Consider the following 27511-nt stretch of genomic DNA (forward strand, 5'->3'; position numbering starts at 1 on the left):
TTTTCAAAATATTTTTCAAAGCTTGCAATAAGTATGTATTAAAAAGAACAATATCTATGTAAGATTTCTTACTGAAGCCAGATAAATATTTCAGAGATATCCTGGATTCATAGGCCAAGAAGAGTATAGATACTTCTGGAGACTGAACTCAATTGCTAATGGTCTTTCCATCAAAATCTGATCAGAGTGATAAGCAAGCAAGAGCTGAAAGTCTTACTTAACTGACACATGTTCGGTGTTGCCACTGTGGAAGAAAGTGTCAAGCATGAAAGCAGGGCAATATCAGAGACAGCATCTTACCAATATCCTATTAGCAGGAAAGAAAAATGCACTGAGAACAGATTCCCTTATCTACAAAACCCTCAAATTAACAGGAAATAAGAAAGGGGGGATTGGATAAGGTTCTGAAAAAGAAAAAGAAACTGAATGCAAAGCTTATTTGATGTCAATACCTTCATACTGTAAACACAGAAATGACAGATAGGAGCTTCCAAGTTCTAATGTTTGCTCCATCTGTGACCCTAAGCAAGATTTAAAACCTCTGTGTCTTCCTTTCACAATCTGTAATATTTAACAGTAATTAAATAAATTCCTTCCTGGACAGGGAGAGCATGAAAATTTTACATTTTCAAGAAAGGGTTTTAGAACCTTGGGTTAGTACACAGATTGGTACACACTATTATTTTCATTTTCACCTAAATTACTTGATTGTGTGTCTTTTTTTTTTTTTTTTTTTTTTTACATCATATGCATTACACAATAGGGCTAAATATGAATAACTACCTGACCCCTAAACCTTTCAGGATTCATGAGTTGTTATTGATTAGGATGTTTGAAAACAAACTACTGGTCTATGACATTTATGGGTTAGTAAAAGCATATAGCATTTATTTTTTCCCCTAAATTTCACTGTTACAGTGGCTCTGAAATACAGATTTAAAGTTAGAATCCTTCCCCCACACTGGATATATTTGGACTTGATACTCCACTTACTTCTAGTAGAAATCAACAAATAGTGTTGTAAGTGGCATAATAGCCAATACACTTACATATCCCCTGGACCTGATGAGATCAGACATGCATAAAAGCCCCAGAGCAGCATTCTTTAGAAGAAAAGCTATTTCAGACATACCATATCAATTCACCTACTTATATTTGTACTATGACAAGTCCAGCACCAGCAAAATAGTCATACCGAGAGCTGGGTGTATTCAACAGGTGACTCAATTTATTTGACTCACTAGGTCTCTTCATGCCTTACAATAAGTCTTTGAACGTTAACTTTGCACTTCATGAAAAATTCAGGAATGTAAGACTAGCTAAAACAGCATGTGTACTAACAATAGACCTCTGTGTAACAATAGACCTTTATATAACACGGAGTTTTAGGCAGTATAAAACAAATATGGTTGATCCAGAGCATTTCCACATTCCCTGTACAAAGGCCCTCAGAGAACATCAAGAAATAAAAAGATTTGTGAAAAGATTTGGACAAGATGAGACTTGATGGCTCAAGCAAATCTCAGAGGGATGTGAAGACAAAAGTTAGAAGCAGAGACCTGCTGGAGATGAGAGGACTGTTATGCAAGAGCTAACGTAAGTATCAAGGGCCACCTTGTATTTGTCAAAGATCAGATACTGGGATCACAGACTAAGTTCAGTGCACTGAATATCACCCATGTAGCTATCATAACATAAAACAAATCAATGAGGATTTAGTAGCTGTCAAAATCTTGATTATTCACCATAGATATGAATACGTTATGCAATAGGGAAGAAATTGGTAAGTATATATAGCACATGGGTGGAGGTGGGGTAAGTATATATAGCATCCTGGGCAATCTATATACACTGATACACCACGAATCAGTGAATACGGCCCTCTATTAATCTGACAGAAAAAAGTTATTATCAAAAGTGATCTTTGCAATTCAAAGTTAAATCACTGATTTATTTCTAAATTAAAATAAAAGGTTTTGCTATGAAGTTGCTTACCACCCACCCATGTAAAGCAATATAGGATCAAACAAGACGAGGCTTCAAAGATTTAGCCCCTTTAGCAATTTTTTTTTTCCAACGTATGGTTTTTATTGCTCTCTGGTTTGTACTTGTGTAGCTGTTAAATCTTCAAAAAGAAGGTGTAGATGGCATGTACTACAGGAGATAACAGCCAAGGAAGAATGGGGCCAACACCTACCTTAGGACTCAGTAGTTTAGTAAGAACACTGGGAAGACAAAAATGCTCTTAAGCCCATATTTGCAAGTCCGTGTTTCCACTTAGCAGGTGAAAGTTTCCCAGCTAATAACTGGCAGCTTCTGTCCTTCCTGACTTGTCTAGGCGAGTTCATTCAGCTGGATAATGGCTGCTTGGTTTTACCTAGAAAGTTTCTACAAGAACATACAACGGATCAGATAAAGTATATCGCAGTCAGGGAAGTGCAAGCACAGGATTCGAGTGTTTTGGTAGTGGGAGAACCTGTGGACACATCAGCCATTCTTTTGTGCAAGTATATTCTGCCATGCCTCAAAGCCTGGATAAAATATCATTTAATAATCCCATTGTACACTAGAAGATCTTTTCTTAGATTAAGTTTTCCCAGAATTTCCTAGACTTCAAATGCCACATTCTTCACTGGACTTCACATCACAAGTCAACTCACTCTTGCAGGCACCGAAAAGATTCTGCTTATTCCTGAGCAAGAAACCATAGAGCTTACCAACATGAGTTATTTTAAACACACATCCTTTTAGAACAGATCCATCAAACTCTCTTCTGTAGTGACTATATTTGCACTTATTTAAAAGCAAACCTAACTTCTACCCACCCTGCACAACATATTATTGGATTGTGACTTGCCTGCTGTGTACAGTGGAAACTGGAAGCCTTCCCCAATTATACCCATAACAAGCTACACTAGTGTTAATATATATATACACCTTTCCTACTACTTGGTCCTTTAGAAAATGTTGTTATAGTTTATAAACTTCATCTCTGCACTGAGATTGTAAATATACAGATGTCTTCAACCACTGAAATTCAGTCAGGCTCACCATTTTCTTTGCAGATGCAGTATCTATATTAAAGTAGAAAAATATTTAATAGAGCAACTGAATTCTGCCTTGCCAGTTTAATTCCACTAGCGTCCACATGTGCTGCAGGCATACTGTGGTAAATGAAGTCAAGAATTGGTTCTGTAATCCACTTCCCCCAGTTTATTAGTTCATTTGGGCCATTCCCCTTTCTGCTGAAGTCAGTGCTGTATCACTCTTCAAAAAGCAGAGCAAATTCACTGGAACTCAGAACCTCTGAACAACGCTTGTTGAGCACAGATATTCTAGGATATTATTTTCAAAAGTCCAAACAATCACTAATTAATATTTCTAAATGGAAATTCAAACCAGCATTTGACTATGTTTAACACACATTTAAGCAATGAGTTTTAGGCATAAAATAGATCCCTGCAATTTTTACTTGATTTATATCTAGAAAAAAATCCCTGGCTGTTGCACATATAAAGGCTATTCCCTTAGCAGTTACTGAAAAAGGAAATAAACACTTTAGAGGAACACTTCATTTTTTTCCTGGCACAGGCTATGCATCAAATAGAAATTAATTTATACTATTTTTTCTGTTTGTTGCCTGTTTTTATTGGTCTTCCTTAGCTTTTCAGAAAGTAAACTCAGTAGAGATCATTGTCTATTCTATATGGCTGCATTGCCTGATGTAATGTCAGCCTTGAGTGAAGTCCTTAGCTATATAATAACTTTAAATCATTAACTGCCATGACAAACATTTCAGGAGAAAATTATGTACCAAGAACAGAAAAGATGACAAAAAATCCAAGCACAAATAATTATCTGGAACTCACATTTACGGGCTTTTGTGTCTTTCTTTTTATTTTTATTTTTTTTTAAAGGACTGGATCTGTCATCAGCACATAGTTGTAAGTATAGGAGCAGACTTCGTTAACAGAATACCTCCTCCTTATTAAAGTTATTTTAACAACTACCTCTAGCTTCACTCACTTCCCCTCATCCTTGAAGTTACTGTTTCATTTTTCTTCTGCTGGGGTTGTCAGGATGGGTTCATCTAGAGTTAAATGAATCTAAATGAATTGTGTCCTCCTTCTCTACTTTTTTTAACCACTCCTTGGTCTCTTGTGAATGAAGCTTGGAAATTTGTTTGTGTTCCGAGTTCTACGCATACATACTAGATGAAAAAGCCATTTGAATGTCTACTATACTGTTTTGTAATTCCAAGCAGTAATAAGGTGTTAACCATTTCATTCAAAGTTAGTATACGTGTAGATCAAAACAAACGTCCTATACATTTTACAGGTTTAGGGACACAAAAGCAGCTCTGCATTTAGCCCAATGTTAGTGTGATTTCACTCTAAACAAAACATTTATGATATTCACTTGCCAGCCCAGGTCAGCATTCATTCTCCCATACTTAAAAACAGCAAAGGAGTCAAAGATCCTACAGGGAGCACAGTCCCGATGTTACTGGTCATGAGCACCAGAACTGGCCTATTCTATAAAGCAGGAGCAGGCATTATTATCTAGAGGATGAGCCACCATCCTCCAGCAGGCTGGCCTTCTGTTCAAATGTAAACCATAATGCCCACATTATCGCCCAAACCCCAACACCCTTGGGCAGAACCACCAGCCCCGAAAGGAAGCTCCAGACAAGAAAAACCCACTCAGAGATTAAAAAAAGGAAAGATTAAAGATCTTTCATCCAAATTTGGTGTGAGAACTAAAATAAGAGAAACTATCACCAAAAAAAAACCAAAAAAGAAGTTAAAAACCCCAAAGCCTAAGAAACTAAGTGGGTAGGACGTGTTTTGACTGGGGGAGGGGCAGGGGAGGCTGAAATTATCACTAACATGGCACAACGATGAATGACCAAAAAATATATTCTGCTAAGTTTGACCCCATATCACTGTAACTTAAGATAGTTTCCATATAAAAATTAAACTTTTAGGTAAAAAACAGGGAAACAAATTAATTGGCTTTTGTGAAAGTGGCCAATTTAACCAGACTGCAATTTTTTATGGGATGCAAATCTATTTCTCTCTCCAGATAACACAGAAAACAATTACTTACCAAAAGAACACTTTTAAACACCTATCTTGGACAGTATAGGTCTCAAGAACAGCTTATTGCGTTGACTCTCAGTGGTGAGATAAGCTAATTATTTGTGTCAGGAATCTGTAGGATAATAAATCAACTCTTCATCTAGTAAAAAGCTTTAGAAACTCAAGTGAGTATTAAAAAAGAAATTAATTTACGTTTCACTCAATTGCATGCAATGATCTTGATAGAAAGATTATCCTAACTTCAGAGTTACTTTGAACATAGATTTGCACAACAGTCGTGCAAAGATACTCAGAGACTGACTTCCACCAGGGGCAAGCTTGGCACATACAGAACAAGTTGGAGCAAAGGCAGAGGCAGACTCCCCTTCAGTTCATCGCATTGCTTAGAGACAGAAAGGTACATAAACCCATACCTCAGCTGTTCTGATATTCAAGATATACATGGGCAAAGGAAAGTCTACTGGGTGCTTAGTTCAGACTAGTAAGCTTTAAGACAATTGTGGAAGAATTGCACACAAATTACACAAATTCTAGAGTACAGCACAAGCTTTGTAAGGAATAATGTTCATTGCACAGCTGTGATGCGCACTGTGGCTTAACAAACAGAAAACCTTTTGTTTCACCACTTACTTTAAGGATGCTGACCACATTTGCTGTACTGGGATGTGGTATTTGTCTTTAACATTCACTGAATGATCATGTAAAAGGAGGGTTTTTTTCTGCTTGCTTTTTTAAAGCTTAATTAATAGAAGAAAATACACCACATCCAAACATGACATAGGCAAACCTTCATGAAGACACAGGCAGGCAGGCAGGCTTGACACCTCAAAAAGCATCACCAAAATACACGTATAGAGCCCCTACAGCATTTTCTGCTGCTGTTGTCACTGTGACCAAAGAACATTATATTTTTTGTCCTGTGGTCTTCTACTCCACTTTCCACAATTCATTTCTTTGCAGATCAGAACTTTTGACTATCTCAGTGGCTCAGAAGCAAAACTGTAGAACAGCTGCTACATATCAGTGTCCTTGAGTTCTTTTGTTTACTTTTCCTGACTATGTAGGGTTTTTTCCTATAAAAAACTCTGTGCATTAAAGAGTTTCTGACAATTTAGACACACTATTTGGTTTTAAGTTAATTCCTTCTCTATATTCATCCACAGTTCTTCAGCATTTACAAAAGGGTTATTGAGCAAATTCACTGCAGGACAGGATGGCTCACGCTGCAGCCAGACAATGGTAGACATGGGCAAATGTAGGAAAAGGAACATCTTGCTCTTTGCCACAAAAAAACCCACTGTGCTGTGAAGCTCCTAATCTTAGGTTTTCAATAAAAGGGAATCCCTCAGAAGTGTCATAGAAGAACAAATCTATGAATGCACCTGGCAAAGTTTGTTTGGTTATTTTGTGTTGGGTTTTTGTTTTGTTTAAGAAGATGCAAAAGCTGTTTCATTAGGATTGTTTATAAAAACATTTCACTAGATAGGAAATTGATGCAAAAACATTGTGTCAGCTGCAGATGCACAGTATTTTTATTGCTTTCTACAACTATGTGAAAGGAGGCTGTAGCAAGGTGGGGGTCGGTCTCTGCCCACAAGTGACAGGACAAGAGGAAACAGCCTCAAGTTGCGCCAGGGCAGGTTTAGGTTAGATATTAGGGAAGATTTCTTGACTGAAAGGGTGGTCAAGCATTGGAACAGGCTTCTCAAGGAGGCAGTGGAATCGCCATTCCTAGAGGTGTTTAAAAACCACATAGATTTGTTGCTTTGTTATATGGTTTAGTGATGGACTTGGCAGTCCTGGGTTAACATTTGGACTTCATGATCTTAAAAGGTCTTTTCCAGTCTAGATGCTTTTATGATTCTTTTCTTTCCAGTACCAACTTCTTGCATGTTTAAGGGCAAGTGGTGGTGGAGATAAGAACATATGAGAACTTGGAGACACCTTAAGATACTTCAGACAACTCCTGCCAGTGGATTCAGTCAAAGGTGAGCAGAGGAGTTCAGGGGGAACTAGTTTCTCCTCACCTATTAAGTGTTTCTGCTGCTCTGTATGTCCCATTGCAAGGCAATTAACAAAAATAAAACTAGGATAATTTTACAGAACTTATTTAAATTACCATAGGAAGCATTCCTTAACACTAGGAGGTTATTAAAGCCATGCTTAATTTCAGATTCTGTCACATTGCTGAATCCAGGCTTCAGTGTGGTTACACATTTAAAATGCTATTTAAATAAACATTAAGGATTCCAAAATCCCACAGCATCTACTTAGCTCATTTAGCCCCTGTTTCATGCTTATCCATCATCAATGAAAGACAAGATACCCCAGTGACTGAAAGAGTTTTGAAGGTTTTATAAGCAATTGCAGTTTCTTCAAGTACTTCTATGGTTTATCATATATTTGCATTTCAAATGAGGAAAATTTGAGACCAAAAATGTTTCAAGTCCATTCTTCTGTATTGTAGCATTTGATTCTGCTCCTCAAGCAGCACTGGATGGTTCTGCAGTTATTTAATTCCCGACTATCAGCTAAATAGTTGTAGAAGTGCAGAATTTGGTTTACATGCTTTGGATTGCAGCCCATACCAGATCCATTTGTTTCTGATGAGGAGCACGTGTTTAGATCTAGAAGAAAAGGGCTCTGTGATGGGAAGAGCAGCACCATTTGCTTTCATTACTTAGTCTGACTGCTTTTCTGTTCTGCAGATAGAAATTAATCCTGGCAGCTGGAGTAGAATAAATTTGGATGCAAAGAACAGTCCTTAAAGTAACCAGAAAGAGAATAACACACTGTGCAGCAAGTCCAAATGGGGATGTAAGATACACAAAACTAGAGGCAGGGTGACACAATGTAAGATAAAGTTTAATAAAGGATTGTGTTTCAGCATAGCTGGAAAGATTGAATAAAAGGGAAAAGTAAAACTTTACAAAAACCTATCTTCTTTACTAAAAAGTATCCAATCATGCATATAAGCATGATTTTAATTTGTAATACTATAGCATTTCAAATGTTTCACAAGTTGTAAATTTTAACAAGAGCTGTGTTGCTTTAGGCTGAATCCATTTTGGTTTTGCCTAAATTACTGAGCCAAACACAATGTGTGGAGTTTCAACTCAGTGCAATGTTCATGTGCTAACATTTTCCCTGGTTAACGTTTTCTTATGTATGGACCCACTACCAGTGGGAATTGATTAAACAAACCAATTATTTGTCTGTTACATTTGACTATTCCTCCTCACCCTTCAGGAACTACGTTAAGTCTGATGCAACCTCTCCCCTGTAAAATATCTCTGCCACTTCTGCATACATGCTTCTCTTGGCAGCTCAGCCAAAGGAGAGTGAATGCCATCAGATTGCTGTCTTCTTGTATGGACTTGCCAACCGGTGTCTCAAAACCATTTAAGACTTTGGGAAGAGGTACCATGATATGTTTGGGTTTTATCCAACAGAAGTAACAAGCTTTGCAACAGTAAATCACACCGTATCAAAGGTTCAGGCATATGTGATACAATATCTTTACAGGTCTATGAAAGTATTTGAGCCAACACAGGTAAAGCACGCTGCTGTTCATTAATGCTTCTTTCAACACAGCTTCAGAAACATATTTTAGTCTATAAGAACAGTTAAGAGAAAACAACTAAAAATTGCTAGCGAAAAATAAATTTAAGCCCCTTTCTGCATATTTTGTCACACATTAGAACATGAAACATGTAAGAGGGAATCCCAATAAGTCCAGTTTTACAGCTGATGCTCAGACTAGTGACTATTAGCAGGCAATTGGTATGATCCTCAACTTTTAAATAAGACATAGCTAAAAGGAACTACTCTTGGTTAGGCACTCAGAGGAGAAGCCTGCCTGGAAACCCAAACAGTTCTAGAAATAAATGCCAGTAAAGCAGTATTCTTAACCGATAAGTATAAATATAGTAACCTAGCACTCCTCCAGAGAGCACAGAGCAAGTTGGGGACCATAAAATTGCAGTCAAGCATCACTGCCAGAAAGCCCAGGGAATTACTCTCATGTTGTCGTGTTGGTAACTCTGACTACCTAGACTATTTTAAAAGATTGTCTTATAATTTTAACAATAGAATTGCTGTTAAGGCCACAAATATTGAATTTACTGGAGGAGGGAGAATGAAAAAAAGCTAAAAACATTTAGACAACAAAGCCAGATTCTGATTGGAGCTGTATTGTACACATGCATTAATCCCAGTGACTTCAGAGTAATTACACAGCGTTGCTAAAATTAACATGTTGCCCATAGCACCGAGCAAATTAGAAATGCATAAACGCAGATGAAGGGAGAGACAGGAAGTGAGAGCAGCAAGACACTGCCCCCGTGAAGTCTTTGCTGTGCTGCTGACAAGCAAAAGGAATTTGGGAGAAAAAGCCATTCTATCCCAACCACTCCTCGGGACCCGAGTGGGAGGGTGCTGGGTGAAAGGTACATCTTAACAAAGGAAATGGGTGTAGTGGAGAGCTCAGGAAGCCTTTCAGAAGGAGAGCCAGCGAATCTGCCTGCCAGGCAGGTTTTTGCAAGATCTCATCATTCTATTTATAACACCACATGCCATGTTACATTACATCACACCATGGGAGATGCATACCACATGCAACAAAACGCATTAGAAACACTGTAGGTTCTCTCCAGAATAAATGCCCACAGCTTGCAGTAGTGGCTTAGAGGTTAAGTTTTCCAGGGTGAAATGAAATTCCTTGGCAAAAGTTTGTAAACTACATAGTTCACTTCCACATTCTGCCAGCTCAGCACTTAGATGCTGAGTTTATCACCACCACCCTGTTTTCTAACCCCACTTTCTTCATTTCTTTAGGGTTTAATTCTTGTCTTTCCCTCCAAGAACAAACCACTGTGTAGTTTTTCCTATATTTAACTGTAGTTTATCCCTCTGTCTACCCAGGAGCTCGTTCAGGCATCCTGTTTCATGCCATTAAAGCAAACAATCACAGGTAACTCTCAAACAGGCCTAGGGTGTCCCAAATGTTCTGGAGCAACCCACAGGCTTCACAGCACTCAGGATGGTGAACAGCTATAGCTTTGGACAGCCTGACCTAATTAGACCTATTTTGAGGAGAAGGTTGGAATAGACAACCTCTGGAGGTCCATTCCAACCTGAATTATGGTTCTATGATTCTCAGTACATTCCCTAATTATGTAGGTACCAGTTGCCTACCAAACCCACTAATATAACAGCCAAACATATCACCTACATTGTTTCAAGTATTTGCTTTACTTTGATTTATTGGGGTTGGAGTTCTCTTAAAGTAAAATAGCCAATACTAGTTAAGACTGACTTCTACAAGTGTTTGCTCTTCACAGGAGGACAACATTGCTAAAAATAAGAATGAGTCCAAGGGCTCATTTTAACTTCTGAAACCTGCAAATATCAATTGTAAAATAATAAGATCACAAGTTGTATGGAGGCAGGGGAACAGTGGCATAAAATGTATCCCAAAAGAGGCTTTGGGAACTCTGAATTGTTATAGAAGATAGAGAAGACTGGAATCAACAACTGAAGGAGACACGTGCCATCTCCTTCTAGAGCTTGTCCAAGTACAGACAACTTCGCATTGGTATCAGTTATTTCCTTAGCCAAAATGGAAAATATTCAGTTAGTTTTAAAAAAAAAAAAACAAAAAAACAAACAAAAAAAAAAAAACCACCATAAAACCCACTTTGAAATCCTTAGGAGATTATGCACGAAAATCTTTATCTTTTTTTTTTTTTTTTACCAAGTTTTGAAAAAAAGTACTATGTGAGCACACAATGAATTGAAGACCATCACACAAATGTGCACAGAGGCATTGAAGAAAGACTGCATAGGACACTCTCAGTTGTTATTCCCCAGGTGCTGTACACTTGACATTACTGTAAATTGATGGTATTTGCTTATTATAATTTTGAAAGGAGTATTATTTTCTGTAGCCTGCCAGATTGTCCTGCAGTAGGGTCTCATTTCACTTAAGAGGTGGAAAACACAGGACAGGTAGATATTTTTGCTTTAATTTAGCAAATGGGATAAGGTTGCTAATACTGTGACATGAAAAAAAAATTAATGAGAACTCTCTAGGCAAGCAAGCCCAGAATTATGCAAGAAAAACCAACAACAACAATAAAACCCAAATAAAATTTAGAGACACTCTGGAAAAAGCTGCAGCAAGATTTCACTCTGGCATTTTCAGAACATGTGGTATTATCTGTATTTACCTCAGTGAGTCAAGAATCCAACCATCAGATTCTATTCTCAGTGCCTATTTAGTTAGCTGTCTGACATATGCAGCATTTAGTGTGCAGTGTTTGTTGATTCAAAGCATAAAAGGATCTCATCTCTCCAGTTAATAGGATTATATATGCTGGGCAATTTGTGATGTGTCAAATACCAGACTGAAATCTTTACTGAAGTAATTGTTTGGTCTCCAGATTTTGAGTCACAATCATAGATAGTTTTTGCCCAGAGCTTGTATTATGGAAAAATAAATAATGCCTTAGGCTACTGAGCAGAACAAGTGAAAGTAGCTTTGTGATCAGTTTGTTTTAACTTTAAGCATCCAAAGCTATACCTGTTTACATTGCATGCTGCCCAAAAATGTACCTAAAGAAAATAAGTGGTGTCCCCAGACGGTATCATGAAACCTTTCATGAGGAAATGCCCTGGCTCAGTGCCAACTGCATGGACCTTTCCATCACATCAAACCTCATATTATGAATTCACTGGAGTGAAAGAGCCCCAAGGAAGCAATGATCCATTGCTGGGTAATGCCTTAGACAATAGTAGAAATTCAGAAAAGTGTATCAAGTCAAGACTGATGTTTTCTCTTTCTCCCGTTCTCTATACCTCATGAGTATTTTGGAAGAAGGCAAGAGAGATGCAGGGGTGCTCTGGACTAAAGGCTGATATTTGAATGTATGGATGTACTTCCCCTATTGTTTGTGTAGCAAATGTTGCAGAAAGTTGGTGCCATTTAAAGACAACAGTCAGGACTCCAAACTACCGCCTGTGTTTACATCCACATCAGTAGCTGAACCTGACAAAGACACTTTCAAAAAAAAAAATATCTATAATCTCTGAACAGACGTGAAGGAGACTGCATAGCTACCTGCTGCATTCTTATATCTGCACTGTTATTTCACTAACAGGTGGATGAATGCAGATGAGCAGAACAATGCACTACCTCACTCCTGCCTCTCCCAATACCAATTTCACCCAAAGCACACACTTCACACCACCAGACCAGATGGAGAGTACGGACCAGTGAAAGAGCTGTTCCCAGCCAGCCTTCTCAACCCTCTAGCTCTCTGTGCACTTCTCTCTGAAACAAGGTCCTGCAGACAGAGCACTGAGCATCCCTGACCTGCTTCCTGCAGGCTGACCCACTGTCACACTAACTCACTGCTGAAATTTGTAACCAGCTAATGCTAATGAGACTGCTAGCAACAGGAGAGAGCTACTTCTCAGCCCACAAATCTAGGTTTCCCAGAGGGCAGCAAACGCATAGTTTCCCTGTACATGGCCGGGGGGGTTCTTGGTTTCAGTGTTCAAGGGAAAGGGAAATGTCCAGCAAAACACACCACAGTTCTCTTCTGGTTACATTTTCTTCATTTAAAAAAATAAAAGTAGGATTGTTTCTCTTTAATCTCTTCAACATCAACAAAAAATTACTTGCAGGAGGATGCCCTATAAATTCATACATGTGTCTCTGTTTACATCCCTCTTATTCGGGCACATCGATCCTTCCACTGGGACTTGTCTGGAGGTGAATCACAGGCTAAGTTGCTTCTAAAACACTGGCTGAAGTCCCTATCCAGAAACCCCACTTTCAAAAGACAAGTAATATGCTTGCCAACCAATATTTAAAAAAAAAAAAAAAAAAAAAGTACTGCCAGCAGCATGGATAAAGAGAATAACCTACAATACTCACTCCCCAAACTATAATATTAATTTCACAGCCCTTTTATCTAGATAGTTAATTTTACTAGGTCCAGCAGTTACATTTTGCCCCTCATACAGTAACACTGAACTCACAGGTTTAAATTGCCAAGTCCTGCAGGATGGCAATACCCAGTGCAAATTGCCACCAGTCTGGTGACGGGAGCCTCTTTGGCCCCACAGACCATTCCTGGGTTGTAAGCAGTCTCTGCTGCGGCTCACAGCGAGAGGACGGCAGCACCGTGAGCAGCACAGCCCTCCTGCATGAAGGAAACTCCTGAAGGGCCTCCACAACACAGGATTTCTGCAGAAAGCATCCCACCTCCATTTGCTTTTAGGTTGTTACTTTTTCATCCTGATAAAGGCCATTGCTGTGTACATTATAACAACAGCTTACCTTAAGCACACATGAGCTCAGCTAGTCTAAACTTCATGTATTCACAGCTCCTCACTCTACAGCTCACTCCTTTTAGCCAGGTAGAAGTGCTTCTCAAGCACAATGAAACAACATACCTAAAACACACACTTCCAGCTTGCAAGCCCCTCCGCTTCTCCTCCCTTGCCCCTTTCTCCGCTACATCCCTGGGGCCCTCTCCCACACAGGCTCCCCTCCCCTGGGGGGACCCGGCAATGGGAACTTTGCGTTTGCTTGTAGCCCGAATCATTATGTTTGAACACAGCTCTCGGACCTTGTACTGGTTGCTTTCCTACCCTTCCTACGGACACACAGACTGCAAAGTAAGATAGCGTACAGCATGTCTTTCCAAACAGAGGAAAAAATTAACACTCAGCCTTTGTAGTGAAGCTCACTGACACAATTCACACATCAGAGTAAGGAGCTGAAAGGTGTCTCATGTAAGGGTTCTTGAAAAGCTTCCTCCTCCCAAGCCAGCCTGGAGCAACCTCCTACTTTACTCTCGCATCCTGCTATGACAAGAAACTAAGAAAACCATTGCTGCTGAGGTCAGTAGTTTTGCCTAAACCCTGATGCAGAGGACAAGGGACAATATTAAAATCTGCCAACCTGAGGGGGAACAAAAGCTCACAGGATGCTTGAACAACTGGTAGAAGCCTTCTTACTGTTGTCATGTCTGTCTCAGCAGAGGTTATCAGCAGAAATCATTGAATTACTATTTATCTTGACCGCAAGTCCAGTTTATGTTTAACAGGGGCCAACATTTGCATTTCTATCAGGCAGCTTTAAATGACAATGAGTCAGGAACACACAAAAAATTGAGAAGATCCTTAACTTATATCCACAGCATCCTAAATAAGAGGTTAAAAACTTGCTTTTGTCCACCTTGTTCTTGCACACCCGGAATCTGCTTAGCTGCTTGTCATTGACTAGAAATTAAATTATACAATATATATGTGAACTATGGTATTTTTAATTACAATTTTAATTACAATTGCCATGGAAATTTTAATGGCAATAACTATTTGGGGAAAATGTTGAGGCAAACGGGATTTAAAGTTTTCTAGCTATCATCCGTGGCTGGGGAAAGAATACAGTAAATGGTTTAATACCTCTTTACCAGTCAGTGACTAGGCCATGACAAGGTAAGACAACACGTTATATGAGTTATTGCAAGGTCTTTCCTCTGCCCAAACCCAGTTACATCTCTGTCCGAGGCAACATTTTTTCCCAGTGGCTCCTGCACCTACACAGATAATTTAATCCTGGGTCTCCCTTCCGACACAGTTCCTTTCAATAACCTCCTAACAACTGTGGCTTCATCTCATGTATGGTACCACCAGCAGAGAGCAAGCAGAGGACTTTCAATGGGAACGGCAACCCTGCAAAGACAAGAGCTGATGGAGAGCTTCCCCAGCTGCCGCAGCGGCCTGTTTTGCCTCTGGCCAGGGCGATGTAGCCACAGGCATGAAGCCAGTGAACTGCGCAGAGTGGTGACTAATAGCAAGCTGAATTCAAGTTAGAAAATATTTCACATGACTAAGTACTACTTCAATAGGAAAATAAACCTTTATCCAGAACCACTCAAACACACTTGTCTCGGGCATAATATGGCTCCCATTGCAGACCACGGGTGCTCTGCAATACAAAGTGGGAAAGGAATATTGTCCCCATTTTGGGACCCAGACAGGTTACCATTACTTGACCAGGTCCCATTTGCCAGTGGAGCTGCATGCACCTGTCATCAGTTGTCACACGTGCAAAATAAAAAATTTGTAAAGCCTGATCTTTCCAGTTGAAGCTGATGCTTTTAACCTCTTGCAAGAGTGGAGTAAAAAGCATGCACACACTTGTTTGTCAGATGGTCACCTCAGGAAGCAGCAGTTCAGCTGGACATCCAAGCCAGTGTTCAGGGAGCTGAGGTACACAGAGACAGATCACATGGAAAACCCACAGGCAAGGAGAGAACCCAGCACACGAGCACACGTTTCTTACATCTTCAGTCATTATTTGAACTACATGGTCTCAGCTTCAGGTTCGAGGGCATCTTTTAAACAATTACAACACCAACAGTTTTTATTATGTTGTTTATTACTCTGAGGGTTTTATGTTGCACGTTTTACAGAATCCAATATTGTTCTTCTGGACAGCAACTAATGTTTTCATAGCCTACAACAGCTCTCAAGGTCTCTTAAAAACCTAAGTATTTATTGATACATAAAGTTACTGTTGCCTAGTACCTTTGAAGTGGTCTTTCACAAACCAAATATTCCATAAGCTTTTTCTTATTTGTCAAAATACAACACCGCACTATAAACATCAGATATATTTGGAGAATTTTGAGAATGAAGACCTCTTTATTACTTTTACATTATTTAATTTCAGTGTACTTGTTTTAGATTTATCCCTACCATAAGCGTAAGTGGTATGTGTTTGTTCCCTGCTATAGATTTTGTTTAGGACTTGGAACAGTCTAGTCCTGCAACCTCTGAAAAGACCACTTAATCACAAGTCCCCTCAAACCTCCGTTTTTAAATTATCAACACTTTGAGGCAAAAAAAGTTAATAGACAAGGGAAAATAGCATCCTGGATGATTTCCTGCCCAGAAACAACAAAGTGAATATAGATAGTGCAGAAAGTATTCAGTGTTGCATAGTAAATTACAAAGAGTAGGATCAGGAACCCAGATCCCCCATGGGCACTCGTACATGGACAGAAAGCATGTATCTATAAGCAATTGAAGATGGACCATCTATTTCTGGCTATGTAAAACTTTACAACCTATATATGTACAGGTAATAACTTTCCATCTAGCAAACCTACTTGGGCATTTTCACTGTTCTGCCCCTTTCCCCTCTAAGCTTTTACCCAGGTCCCTGGATATTTAATGTAATGATCTACCACAGGAGAAATCCCAGCCTGCACAAGGGGTAAACAGGCATTTAAGACTGTACACATCAGGCATCTTCAGAAGTGCCCACAACCCACCCTGGGTATATTTTTAACAATAGAGTCACTATGTAACTCCACACTGACAGTCTCCATCTTGCCATTTTTAGACCTGGAGCTCTTCAGGTGGGAAAAGAGGTTGTATAAAGGCTGGGGGATTCCTGCCTCAATTTAAATTACAGTGTAGATTTCTGTCCCAGCTTCAGCTGGAAGAGTTAGATTTTCTTCTCAGTAGCTGGTACAGTGCTATGTTTTGGATTTAGTATGAGAATAATGGCAATTAACACACTGACCTTTTAGTTGTTGCTAAGTAATGTTTATAATAAGTCAAGCACTTTTCAGTTTCCCGTGCTTTGCCAGTGAGCAGGTGCACAAGAAACTGGGAGGGAGCAGAGCCAGGAAAGCTGGCCCGAACTAGCTAGAGGGATATTCCATACCACAGAACATCATGCTCAGTATATCAACTGGGGAGAGTTGGCCAGGAGCTACCAGCTGCTGCTTGAGCACTGGCTGGGACAGACTCCTTTCCATTACAATTTTTATTATTATATTTCAATTATTAAACTATTCTTATCTCAACGCATGAGTTTTGCCTTTTTTCAGTTCTCTTCCCCATCACACCAGGCAGTGTTGGTGGAAGCAAGCAGCTGCGTGGTACTTCCCGTGGCTGCTGTTAAACCATGACAATTCTTGTACAAATGTCAAGATTACACCTAACCTGTCACACCTGCAGTTTCCCTGCTGTCATAATCCAGGCTGCAGTTTATGCAGGTGACAATGTATGAGAGGAACTGCCAAAAGCCACATGCTGCTCAGTTCCAGACAGACACACTGTCCCAAGTCTTTGGATCATTGCACCAAAGAGCAAAAAGTTAGGCAAAAAAGAAGGCTAAAGGCAAGAAAGGGAGATTTATGAATATTGCAGCCCTCAAATACCTTTGAGTATTCCATAATTTGGCACTGGTGTAATCCAAATACTAATGGATCTTCATGCTCTATTCTAACAAAAGACATTAAGCACACAGATAAACGGATTACCAGACTTAAGCCATAGCTTCAGCATGAAACAAGTTTATCCTACTGGCCTGGTTTCCAGATGCATACCTTTGCTACGTCTTACCCATAAGCCAAGAGGAGAGATGATGTGGTCACTGCAGTTCCTTCTGAGAGGAGACTCAAGTATGTGGAAGGTGAAGGAGCTCCCTCATGGTCCAACCTGGTCCTGGGGCCCAGGGGGGAGAGCAGTCCCACCCACATACCAACCCATCATGACTGTAAACCCCACATTGGCTTTATGTGGGCTGATCAAACACAAAACAACCTGATCCATTGTGGCACCAAAACAAGTCCTGTTCAGTGACGCTCCAGTCACTCATTAATGAATCCATTGTTTTGCTATGAGATTACACAGGAGTGTTCAACCCAAACAGGCTCTGGTTGGAGCTTGATTTCAATTAGGCTACAAAGACGTTAGTAGCACAGCAGTTATGATGGCTAACGTTTTGTTCCACAATCAGACCTTGACAAGTTTATGAAACAAAGTTCACTGATAAAGAAAAAAAGATCAGCAAAAAAGCTTTGAACAATTCCATAAGGGGGACTCAAAAAAGATTCACACCCTGAGAAAATCCTGCGTCAGAGGATTAACTGCAAGGTGAATAATAACTATAATGTGTTCAGAAATTAAAGATAGGTTATGACTCTAGGGCTATATTTAAGAAGTTCAGAAAGAAGGCAAGTGCTGACAGTAAGGAGGTATCACTTGGACAAGGTGGCTTCAAATGGGCCATCTGGCCAGCAGACATAGCAATTGGAAAACCTGAAGACACCTCATCACAGAACATCACAACTAAGACTATGACTTAGTTTCCAGCTCTCCTTGAGAAAGCTTGCCCATACACACAGAGCCCAGGCAACAACCACTCCGATTCAGTGCCAACCCAAGAAAACTTGGTTTTTGGCTGCCTGAACCATCTCTCATCGGTGTGGGAACTTGCAAAATAAAGGCAGCAGCTGTCTTTGTAGGGGAGATCTATCAGGGGCACCACATGCTGTCACCACAGTGCTCCCATGCAGATTTGTGCTGAAGCAGGGCTCCAGGTACCAGCGCTGAACTACTAGAGAAAAGCAGAGGCTGTTTAACCATTCCTTGCTGAACTCCGTGCTTACAGAGCCACCCGGCTTTAGTTCCTAGCTAACATTTTTAGTCTTTCACTTCTCTCCCCTCCACATCCCCTTTCATGCTACAGAGAGGACAACAAGGAGGTTGAAAGGAAAACATTCAGTGACTTCAAGGTCATGACTTGCACAGAATTCACTATTATTGACAGTGTGAAGGCATTAAAACATAGTTATCTAAAGCCTTACAGCACACATGCTCTGCTACACTGAAAGAGCCCTCAACAGACACGTTCATGGTCTTCAAATACTACAACATGGGGGTTTTTTCCCCCCCCATTTATTTCCAGCTCTGATACCTAGCAATCAAACTTAAACCTCTGCTGTGAACACTGCAAACAGGTTAAAGTTAACACACTTCTGTAAGGCAAAAGTTTCTTCTAAAACCTATGAAACACTAAATACAGGTTTTATGTGTTTATTGGGTTGCTTTTTGTCTGTGTCTTTGAGGAGGCTGTTTTACTTAACTGGAAGAGAGAAAGTTGTTTCATTCCTTTTCTTGGCAGGGTGGGTGTCACAATTTAACCCAAGCCAGCAACTAAGCACCACACAGCTACTTGTTCACCCCTGGTGGGATGTGAAGGAGAATCTGAAGAGTACAAGTGAGAAAACTTGTTGGTTGAGATGAAGACAGTTTAAAGGGTAAAGCAAAAGCTGTGCACACAAGCAAAGTAAAACAAGGAATTAATTCGCTACTTCCCATCAGTAGGCAGGTGTTCAGCCATCTGCAGGGAAGCAGGGCTCCAATCACATAACAGCTACTTGGGAAGACAAACTCCGTAACTCCAAACACACACACACACACCTTCCTTCTTCTTCCCCCAGCTTTATATACTGAGCATGATGTTCTATGGTATGGAATATCCCTTTGGCTAGTTTGGGTACACTGTCCTGGCTTTGCTCCCTCCTGGCTTCTTGTGCACCTGCTCACAAGAACTGAAACATCAGTGTTTCATCAAGATTATTCTCATACTAAATCCAAAACACAACACCGTACCAGCTACTGAGAAGAAAATTAACTCTATCCCAGCTGACACAAGAACAATGGGAAATAAGGAGGGAGGGGAAAAAGGAAAGGAATGAAGACAGTAGAGGCCAAGGTTTTTCTGTTCTGGAGTTACACAATAAACCATAAAGTACTACACACACTCAGACAACATTTAAAGGAGCTTTAAGAAATCATACTGTTCCCTGATACCAAATCTTAAAAAAGATGGATGAATAAAGTCCTTTCTGTTTATCAGTGAGAACCAGTTTGTACCAACAGCAAGAGGCTTTTTCTAACACAGTTTTGTTTTCCCCATTTAATGAATACATCACACTCTGCTCCAGCACTTGTATAAATAAGCTTTTTAAGAAGTCAGGTCAGAGGTCAACATGCATTGTAATAACTGCCATTCCCATGTCCTTTCACATTGGGAACAGGGAAGATGGAAAGCAGTTTCTACTAGGATGTGGGCAGACTGTAGCTCATACCTCCAGAAGCCTATTCCCTTCCACAGCAGGCAATCCTGTGCAGAGGGTATTAGCATTCACACTTCACTTGAGAGGCCACGATATATACCTCACTGTTTATCAACAACATGGACTAGAATTGCCAAACCACTGACTGTTTCCTGCAAGTTGATGATTTAGCTTTTACCTTGCAGATTAACTTTAACCAGTGGGAGAAGTGCATCTTAAATATTCTTAAGTAATATTGTGATGAGAATCCCAGTTCTTATTTGTAAGGTTTTCTTTGTCTTCACTGTTCTTTCTTCACACAATTTAATCTTCTTGGATGTTCTTCATATTTTATATTTAAACTCCAAGCATTTCTACTCCTCCATCAATTTTTATTATACGTAGGATTTATACTTTTCTTCTGTCCAATTCAGATGCATAATGCATTAGCTTGGTTGAAAACTTCTGCAAGTTCTCCAAGACTGCACAATGTTTAAAAGAAACTGATTTCCCACGCTAGTGAACCCAAAAAATTTAACGCCTCAAGCACTTTAATAACATCGTTTTAAATAGACTGCTGAAATATTAATCTTAGTGTTCATTATTCTTTCACTCTGCCTCTATTGTTTGATGCTGCTTCTCATGCCATCTGATGTCCCTTCTATGTATGTTTCAATATCTCTGGGCATTATCATATCCATAGGATGACTCACATGTAGGGAGACCAGTGTGTTTCAAGCCTCAACGTGTTCCAAATGAACACATTCCTTATTCTTCACCTGGAGCCAGTTTTCTTTGAAACATCTGACCCGTCTTTCAAAAATCCCTTCTTCAATTTTAAAGATCTATTTATATTAAAGTTTGTAATACTGTAGGTTCCTTAGGTGACCAAACTGTAACATTATCTTTTTTGCTTGGGCTTCGTATTCCTCTAGTTGTTCTGCCAAGTCATAAAAAAGTAAATGAGCCCCTCAGCAATTCCCTTGCTGTAGGCAAGGCACCAAACTCAAGTGAAGGACGTTGTGAAATGGGGTAGTAAGCATAAGCAGTAATACTGAACCAGCAGCATTAGAAACCAGGAAAGATACTCTTTGAAGAGGGACTGCATTCAGGCAATCTTTTGTAAAAGTTTTATATGATATCCCAAGATAGATTGTCATTCAGACTGAATTGAAATTGGTTACTTATTTATGATAGGCAATTATTCATTGTATAGAATTGTTATGTTCTAATATAAAAACATCTTTCTACCTATGGTTTTGTGTCATCTACCTGATTTAGTCAAAGGGTTACAAACTGGCCATTAATATATTGAGGCTAGAAATAAGAAGTCTTCCACCATGATAAGTCAGCCACCCAAAGAGACAGGTCCTGGAACAAGTTCCCAGCAGTGGGAAGAAAAATTTTCAGTAGCTAACTAAGGCAAAGACACTTTTGCAAGAGGAATGGCAATTTTCTTCAGCAGCAGGACCCCAGGTTTGGTAAGCAGAAAAGCATTCCTGCTCCTGGTGGCCTTCCTGCTACTTTTAGCAAGAAATGTACTTAGTACAGCAGAGCCAGAAGATGCAATACTGTGCCCCTCTGGAGGCACTACGTACCCATCACCTTCCATACTTATTACAGACTTAAGGAGCTTCCAGTATCTACCTCAAAAAGAATGATCCACAGCTTAACAATTCTTTCAGGAAACTCATCTTTTGCTCCTTAAATCATGAACTAGACCACACACACACAGAAACAAACAAAACCACAAACCACCCGATCTGTGCTTTGGGGAAGGCAGCTTGCAGGCCTAGAGGAATTTTATGCTTCACACTGCTAGTAACAAAGGCTTAAGCCTCCTGCTGGCAAGTGTTCTTTGGCTTATGAGTTGGGCCTCCAACAATTCACTTAGCACAAGCCCTATGCCCTGTTGCAGGCATTGGCAACTTAGTCTCTGAAAGACTGACTTTCATCCAAGCCTAGTGTGCAAGACCTGACTTTGACCTGCAAATTTAATTCCTGGCACAAATAAGATTCCGTGCTCACTGCTTGGCTGTCTTGCTAGAGGTTTCACCCTTGCAAGAACAGGCTGTTTGATGGTTGCCAAATGACAAAAAAACCCTATATTTAGTTAGTAAAAAGTTCCTTAAGATTCCACCATGACTTGGTGAGATGCATGAAAGTATTTCCTTCTTTCCTTGAGGTTCAGTGCCCTACACAGGACAAAGAAGATTAACACAGATTAATGCAGCAGAATATCACTTTTTCCTCAATTACTTACACTCCATACTGCAATCAAATGTCTGGAAACAGAAAATAAAGATACTTTTGCTCATCCACCCACCTTCTAGCACAGGCAAACCACACACGGACAATGAAGGAATCAGTCGAAGATATTTTCTTTTATTTTTTCCTCAAGAAAATGGAATAAAGTGAATGCATTGGATTATTTTGGTTGAAGTGATTGACACTTATTTTCCTCAAAGCAATTTTGTTACCTCTGCTTACAGGTTTTATAATAACCAGCAAAGGAGATGTGAAAGACACCAGGAAAGTTTCAGGTCTAAAAATACTTAATTCACAACTGGTAACCTGATGGAAAACATAAGGGCTCTTGATATCATTTATAGAGTAGGCTAATGGGTGGAAGGAAAACAGTATACAGACTTAAAAAATAAAATAAAATTGAAGATAGAAAGATACACTTAATTTTCAGCCACAAGCAGCCCAGTTCAGTTTTACTTTCAGCCTGCAATAATCTAAGACTTTATCTCATTTATATGGTATTAGCTTGTCTCGGTCAACTCATCAAGCAACAATAGCAGCTCCAAGACACTGGTTCCTTGGACACCCTGGCTGCTAAAGCCTCCCAGCATGGGTGGGTGGACTTTGATGGGCTCGGATCACCAATTAGACTTGCAAACAGCCAGGCCTGGCAGTGCTGTGAGGAGCATAGCAAAAGCAGGGAATTTCTTGTCACTATGACTTAAGCTTAACTCTGTAGTTTTGGGGCACAGTCAGCATAAAAAACATTTAGAGAGATATTTATTTGCCCAGGGAAGGGGATACTTACTGCAGCAGCTTGAAAAGAACTGTTCCCCAATAAGGGTCAGAAAAATTTGATGACAAGGTTCAGAAACTATTCTGATGTAGTCAGATGATAACTATAGCAGCAAAGTCGTATTTTCTCTAAAATTCTAATCAAATATGAAGTGACAGAAGAGGCCAAAACAGATATGGACATTAATAAGAGAGAAAGACTTTGGTCTTTTGCAGTCCCAGAGGTAATTACTAAAAGATGTCCTATCCCCTCACCAAAGCAGAGGAGGTTGCATGAAGACCTCTGGGTTCCAGCCAACCCTATGGCTTTCAGACATATTTAAAGAAATGAAAGCAAAGATTTTAAGTTAGCCAGGTAGCAAACATCAAGACAGAACAAGGATTTGGAACACAAGCATCCTGTACAGAAGGCAAACCTCACATCACTCTCCTTATTGAAAGTTCAGCTACTGTAATAAGCTCTTTCTCAAAGAAATAAACTGTGGTTTTGCCCATAACCCATTAGCCATTTTGGGACAGAAAAGAACATTTCATTTCAACAAGTAAATTTCCCCCCTATAAGGTAGTGAGGTGAGGTGACTGTATGTACCAGAACTCCAATAGCTGCACAATGAGTTGGTTTTTAACAGCTGTAGTTAGCAAGTACATGCTTCCAGCCCACCCAGAACAGAAAAGGTTCTGTTTAAGGAGGGCGAGGGGCAGGGAGGCTGTCAAAGTGTATCTTTAATGAAACCCAGGCAGGATATGTTTTACAGTCTATGCTTTTTAAAGGGGTTCTGTGGCTGCCCCTAGAGTGAAGTTTATTTTCTAGGTAATTTAGGAACAACAAGAAAACTGATGTTACTTGGGGGGAAAAAAAAGCAGAAGGAAAGACCAGGGTTTGGCTTATGCTCCTGCAATATTATTATACATTGTGCTGCTTTTTTCTCTTCCCAGGATGGACAGGTAGATTTCAGGAGGATCAGGTCTGTGCTCACTCCCTCATCCCTTTGCAGAGTATAGGAGGGGGCAGCCTGCTCAGATCACGCTGCTGATGGAGCACTGGGAGTCAGGTGTTACAGGAACACGGATTTAAAATGCTTCAGAGTCAGAACATTGAGTTTTATATGGGATATATTTAATGTATTTAAATACAACACAGCAATTTGTATTGAAATACTATCATATACAGAGGATCACTGATTTTAAAGGATTTAACATCAATATGTTTGATGACTATGTTATTCATTTACACAGAGAATGTTATACATGAATGCCTCAATCCCTACTACATCAACTGTAGACCCTGAGCCCTACAGTCCAGAGAGAGTCTTTAAGGTGCCACTTAGTTTCTGACCATCAGCAAGGGTTGGGTTTACATCATTTTCTCTAAAACCATCCCTTTAGCCACACGTTTCAGGTGCATGTTAAGAACATGAAATTAAGGTTAGCAGTTCAGAAAAGATCTGAAAGGGAGCTAGATGTTTTCCTGCACAAGTGCAGCTCAGCCCACCATCCCAGGAATAACAAAACCCATCCATTTCCGCCATCCCATCATAATGACCCCAATCTCAGTTATATCACAGGCTCATGAAAGTGCTGGATCATGGACTGCTGTACCAGGACAAAGGGAAGTCCATGTCAGGGCAAAGGGGATACAAATACTTTTGTGAAGCATTGGTACAAAGATGCTCACCATCAAGAGATAAGTCAGTTTTGGACAATTGAAAGTAGCCTTGGGAAAAACACATGAAAATCAGACATGAACAAGAAATTGTTTTGCCCTAGTTTATACAAGCAGAGCTGAGTTTATAGACACAGGTCAGGAGGTTCAGCTTTTAAGCCTGAACACAGAGGATTCAGTCTCCTACCAGCTCAGGAGCCAGGGAAAGTTTTTTGATGGTGAGAAGCTGCAATCTATGCCATCTTTTAAAAAAGTTAAATTAAAATATATGCAGGCATAAAACTGCTTATCAGTTGAGAACAGCAGCATCAATAATGAATTTTCACTATTAATAAATCCTGCCTCCAGAGTTTTCCCAGAAAGCCTAATAAATATTTCATTGTGTTTCATTCTGAGAAGTAATCCAAAAGATGAGACTGAAAATCTTGAGGAAAGGTGGAGGAACTGTTTAAAGGCTAAGTTTTTTAAATGCTAATAGCTACAAGGAAGCATTAGTGCAGTTTAGTTATCCCACTCCTGATGCAATCAGAGCTACCAGAGAGATTTAATGAGCAAGACATCCAGCGTAGTGCTATTAAATGCTTCTCAAGCACAATAGGGTAATATTCCAAAAAAACACTGCAACCACCACATCATAGTCTTCAGCAGAAAAGGCATTGTTTCAATGGAATTTCTCCCCTCTCCACCCAACACAGAGAAATTAGAACCCATAATATCACATACACCATGTCCACATAATGGAATCTTGCAACACAGAAAACATCTCACTTCTGATTCCTCAAGCAAAAAACAAAAGGCCACACACTCAGGGCAGAACAAAAAGCCAAGACACTTTACAGTCTGGAAAGTTAAAAAACAGTGAGGGTAAACCTCATTTGAGGCTGTAATGAAAAGCTCAGTCTCTAAAGGCTTTAAATGAATATGCTCACAAAAACTAGTAAACATTTTAAATATGTATTCAAAGTCTTGTTGGATTCTAATGCTTCTCTGATGATTAAAGATGGTTCCCCTCCTCAGTAAATAATTCAGTAACAAAGAATTGCTTGGCCTGGAAAAGAGAAGAACAATGGGCCAAGACTTTAGATAACTGCTCTTTGCTGAGTGATTTTGGCCTCGATTTTGACTTTGTGAAGAGAGGTTTCTTCAAAATAGGAAGCTGAAATGTTTGTATTCACAGTTGCAGTTAGAATCAGCATTTTCTGACCTTTATTCTGTTAGAAGAAGGAGAAACAGCTGATGCCATGAAAAGAGAACCCAGCAACATAATTTATATAAGCTACTGCCACAGGAGAGTAGTGTTCTTATTCAAGCACAGAGTACCGTTTTGTTCTAATTGTGGTCAGAGAGGTTCACCCTGTGAAACAGTATGCTGGTATTAGATACTTGGGAGTGCAGATACCCAGGAACATCATCTAGAGTAGGCTCCAGAAAGCAAAATATTATGCTGTGGTTCCAGGTGGGTTTTGCTTATTTAATGTTAGCACAAAGATGTATTTAAGTACTGAAGAACAATCTGATTAGTAGTGAGACTAACAGTAATAAAGCATTACTAAAAAAACTCAGATGTCCTCCCCAAGAGGCAAACGTTTTTAATCCAGAGACTTTAAAGCAGGATAAAACCTTTCCCAGGTTAATTCCATTAACTCTGATGGCTCAGAACGTGATTTGTTCTAACACATCACTAGACCTGATCCACACCTAGGAGAACTTTTTAGATCAGACCCCAATAAGGGACATACCAGACAAACACACATACACACAAAAGATACTGATGCTTTATATTAAAAAAATGCAGGAATTTGAGCATTTTCTCAATATTGCTTTTGTCAGATGATAATATAGATCGAGGAAAGACACCACTGAGTCTGAAACAAGTCACAAATCAGAAAAAGTCAGAGTGCACCTGAGCTTTCTTTTCTAGGCTGCAAAATGGCAACCCAACAAACTTCTCTGGAAAAAAAAAAAAAAAAAAGGAGCTATTTGCAGGCATTTGCAAACAATTAGCACATGATACTGCAAAGTACTAAAGCCATGCTGAGAGACATCCTACTTAAATAAACACACAGAGATCAAAAGAGAATTGCTCTAACAGAAATTAGATGCACAGAGGCACTTTTAAAAACAGATAACTTTTAGCAGCCAGTTTGGAACTATACTTTAAATCATCCCCCCAAAAAGAAAGCTATGGGTACCTCTTAAGTTAGGAGGAAACCAAAGACAAGATACCCCAGAGCCTCATCTCATTCACATTATATTTTTTTCGACCTTAAGAGTGTTTGGATCCACCTCATTTCTAGTCAATGTCACTAGGGTCGGGTGGGGGTGAGGAGGAAGCAAATGAAAAAAATACCCACCCACGTTTCTAGACAGCATTTTCCATAAGTAAATCTTAAAAAAAGGAAAAAAAAAATCTTTGTATTATTTCATAAAAAAATACCTCCCAAGTCTGGAGAAGAAAACTACAGATATATATAACTGACCTGTTTCATTTAGAGTTTTCTTCATGAGCTGTTTGCTTAGCTGCACAGAGAAATCTTCATTGGTGACTCCTTTTTGACTGTGATCTTGGCACTAGAAATGAGGAGCAACACAACAAAAGACTTCAATCTGGAAACACAATACTTATGACTTAAAGTCTAAAACAGGTCAGATCAAGGACTGTAAGTGCAAAAAAGATTTTAGAAAAAATAAATAAAAAGTAGCAGTCACTACAAAGTATTATCTAATGGAACAATTTTGCACAAGGGAAGACGGTTCACACTTATTAA

At 39.5% G+C, this 27511-nt stretch overlaps 1 long non-coding RNA gene across 2 annotated transcripts in view; it reads right to left on the bottom strand.

The window, feature by feature from the left end:
- The window catches only part of LOC121091994, a 161912-nt gene that overhangs the window by 110422 nt on the left and 23979 nt on the right, over positions 1–27511 (bottom strand). For both annotated transcript variants that reach the window (XR_005829130.1, XR_005829129.1), the window contains exon 2: positions 27224–27314. This is a non-coding gene — a long non-coding RNA (uncharacterized LOC121091994). The remainder of the gene's footprint in view (positions 1–27223; positions 27315–27511) is intronic.

This window comes from Falco naumanni, chromosome 7, assembly GCF_017639655.2.
Source record: "Falco naumanni isolate bFalNau1 chromosome 7, bFalNau1.pat, whole genome shotgun sequence".
NCBI classification, from domain to species: domain Eukaryota; kingdom Metazoa; phylum Chordata; class Aves; order Falconiformes; family Falconidae; genus Falco; species Falco naumanni.